General features: G+C 33.2%; 1 non-coding gene across 1 annotated transcript; it reads right to left on the reverse strand.

Annotated features, from left to right (window-relative positions):
• Positions 1–520: 520 nt before the first annotated feature.
• On the reverse strand, positions 521–626 carry LOC111558640. The gene has a single exon (XR_002739721.1). It is a non-coding gene; the product is annotated as a U6 spliceosomal RNA (small nuclear RNA).
• Between the last annotated feature and the right edge of the window lie 3,123 nt (positions 627–3,749).

Raw genomic sequence — 3,749 nt, forward strand, 5'->3', positions numbered from 1 at the left:
CAAGAATAAATTAAATGATGTAAACTTTAAGAATGGGGCAATGAATGCTGAATATGAAACAAATGTGGAAAATAATTGAGAACAGATGGGTTACTTTGCTAGAATACCTTTGTCAGGAAACTGTGCCTCATGCAGAAATCCAATGGCTGCTAGAGATAGCTTAAACAATTCAATGTTACTATTTAGTTGATTAATATATTGGCAAATTCTAAGTGTAAAGGTAAATGTGAGAGTTAGAGGGACTGGTCTAAATATTTTGTTATTGTATAAAATACTTCATTTGGGCAGTAGAAATATTCATTCAACAATTGGTGAGCACCTCAAATATGTTAATATGCTGGCTCTAAAAAGCATATAATGAGACATGTACACAGGTAGAATTTAAGTATGTTGAGAAACTTTGTAAGGGAGGCAAAATTTTCTCCAATTGCCCAGATTTACAATTAGAAAGGTACAGGAAAAGAAGGTTCAGGAAGCAAAAATAATCAGAATACTTTATTTTTCTCTTTCCCCCCCCCCCCAAATGTGAAATAACTTCATGAATTTGCATGTCACCCTTGTGCTGGGCCATGCTAATCTTCTCTGTATCGTTTCAATTTTAGTACATGTGCTGTCAAAGTGAGCATAAGAATAGTTTATTATTATATAGCTGAGAGACAATGTGTACAAGGGAAGAAAGACTTATCACATTAGTTAAGGATAAAAGTGAGTTTTTAAAAGTGGCAGTATGCGATACAAAGAAAAGACAATGGAGTGGAAAGTCACTCAAAGTGGGGGCAGGAGAAATGAAGAGGAAAGAATTTTAGTGCAGGAGGAGAAAATACACATATTATTAGGTCAAGCTGTCTTTTACTTTATAAAAGGGCTACAAAGAGCTCCTAAAGGCATAAAGTCCAAAGAAATGGCTCTTTTCATTTTCCCTTCACAATGGGAACTGTGTACTGTATGTGAATAGTTGAGTGAGAGTGTGAAACCCTAAATTCAGAAAATCAAATCTTTGCACTAGGGAATTTGCAGATTTAAGACAAAATTGGAAAGGAAAAATCAGAGGAAGTTTGGTGATAGAGATCAAGTAAAAAAATGAGCCAGAAAAGGACTAGTTTATAAGGAACTTTGCCATCAAATGTAGATTGTTATGTCATGGTATTGACCTTGATGTTCAGTGATGGTCCCTCCTTATATTGTATTCTTTGATTTTTCCAGGGATTTCCAAAGAGCAAAGATAAGTTGTTCAAAGAGAAAATGTAGGTAATTGTATAAAATCATATTAGGTACTACGAACTGTTTTGTGTGCCAGAAGAATTGATTTGGAGAACTTTCTCTTTTTCCTCAAAAAAGGTTCTTAGTATATATTTTCTGTTTTTCAAATAATAAAAAAGTGAAATCTTTATTTTATTTTTTAAATTTTTTTTTTCAACGTTTATTTATTTTTGGGACAGAGAGAGACAGAGCATGAACGGGGGAGGGGCACAGAGAGACGGAGACGCAGAATCGGAAACAGGCTCCAGGCTCTGAGCCATCAGCCCAGAGCCCGACGTGGGGCTTGAACTCACGGACCGCGACATCATGACCTGGCTGAAGTCGGACACTTAACCGACTGCGCCACCCAGGCGCCCCGTGAAATATTTAAAACTAATAATATTTCATATAAAAGGAAGTCATTAAGAACAATTAAAATTTTTCATCCCACAGTGAAAATCTACCTTATTGTTAACTGCAGATCTTTTTTTTTTTTTATTCACCACAATGCTCGGGCTACTCAGAGGGTATTTTTATTTGTTAAGAAAAAAATTATAGGATAGAGCCTAAAATTTTCAAAATGTGACAAATGTCTTGAAAATATATGTAAGGTTGTAGCAAATAGCGTTAATGTAAAGCCTATCTGAACAGATAAAGTAACATTCACAAGGCATTTGTTTTTTTTTCCCTAGTTATTGATACTGAGAACATAAATCAGAGAGAATACATATGCTAGATGAATTGCTTACTTTTATAGACTTTTGCAAAGCAGATGGAGAAATTACCTAAAGGTATGCTTTAAAATACAAAAGATTAAGTTCTAAAAGGAATTAATTTGGTTGTGAATAAAGTTCTAATCCGTATTAAAATAAGGGTAATTTATTTAGCTTCAGAAACAACTGAAGTGATTAAATGATTATCTGAGGAGATAAAATTCAAAACCAAGAAAAATAACTGCTAATAAAGTCAGACTCAGGACACATGAATAATAGTTAACGGACCTGGAATTTACATTTAATATATTCAAGACAATAAACCAAAATTTGGGAATTTTAGCAAAGGATTGAAAAGCATTTTAAAAAGCTAATAAAAACTCCAGAATGAAAAATATTAAGTAACTGAAGATCTCATAAAATGAATATCATAGCATATTAGAGATAGTTGAAAGGGGAATTAGAGTATAGAAAGAGAGACCAGAAGAAAATATTTAGACTGAAGCACAATAGAAAAAAGGGTGGAAAAATATCAAAAAGAAAAAAATACTAAGGGGATATTTAGAAAATTCTTACAAACATGAAAGTTGCAGAATTAAATGAGAGAAAAAGTGGGGCTAATGCAATATTTGAAGAGGTAATGAATGAAGATTTTTCAAAACTAATAAAACACAAAAACCCCACAAAACTTAAGAAGAATTTGGACTCTGTATCTACAATAAAAAAAAATAAATTACATTAGGCACAGCATACTAAAATATCAGAAAATGTAAAACCTTAAAGGCAGACGTAGGAAAAGATAGACTCCAGAGAAACAACAATAAGCCCCAAGAGCAGACTTCCAACAGAAAAAAATAAAAGCCATAACACAACAGAATATCTTCAATGTACTGAAATAAAGTTACTGTCAATCTAGAATTCCATTCACAGCTAAAATATTATTCAAACAGGTGAAATAAAAGCATTTCTACATAATCAAAATTAATAGAATTTCTTTAGCAGTACACTCACACTAAAGGAAACACTTAAGAGTATTCTTCCAGCAGAAGGAAGATGGATGAAAAGATAGAGTAATGGGAAAATAGTGAAAATAGAGTAACAGAGAAGGCAGATGGCACAGGTAAATATGAATAAAAGCTGGTTATATAATAGCATCTTGTGGAACTTCAAATATATATTGAATTAAAATGAATAGTAAATGGAGGTGAGTAAATAGGATAATGTAAAGTTTAATGTAAAATGATAAAACAACTAATTTACCTTAGCGAAGGATGGATATTGTAACCTCTGCAGTGCTGTCAACACAACTTTCTTTAATGAAAATGTAAATACCTATGCATGGCTAGTGGCTATTATTTGACAAGGCAATTTTAGAGTAAACACACACACAAAAGTAAAATAACTACTAAGCTAATAGAAAGTATATTAAAAATAAAATATGACAAAATTATATATAATATACTTGAATATACATTTTTTAATGTTTATTTTTGAGAGAAAGAGAACATGCACGCACAAGTGGGGGAGGGGCAGAGAGAGGGAGACAATCCAAAGCAGGCTCCAGGCTCTGAGCTGTCAGCACAGAGCCCCATGTGGGGCTTGAACTCAGAAACCATGAAGTCATGTCCTGAGCTGAAGTTGGAAGCTCAGCAGAGCCACGCAGGCACCCTATGAATATACATTTTTCTAAAAACATACAAATGGCCAACAGACACATGAAAAGATGCTCAGCATCATTAATCATCAGGGAAATGCAAATCAAAACCACAATAAGATATCACTTTACACCTGTTAGAA

The sequence above is a fragment of the Felis catus genome, chromosome F2, assembly GCF_018350175.1.
Source record: "Felis catus isolate Fca126 chromosome F2, F.catus_Fca126_mat1.0, whole genome shotgun sequence".
Classification (NCBI taxonomy): Eukaryota; Metazoa; Chordata; class Mammalia; order Carnivora; family Felidae; genus Felis; species Felis catus.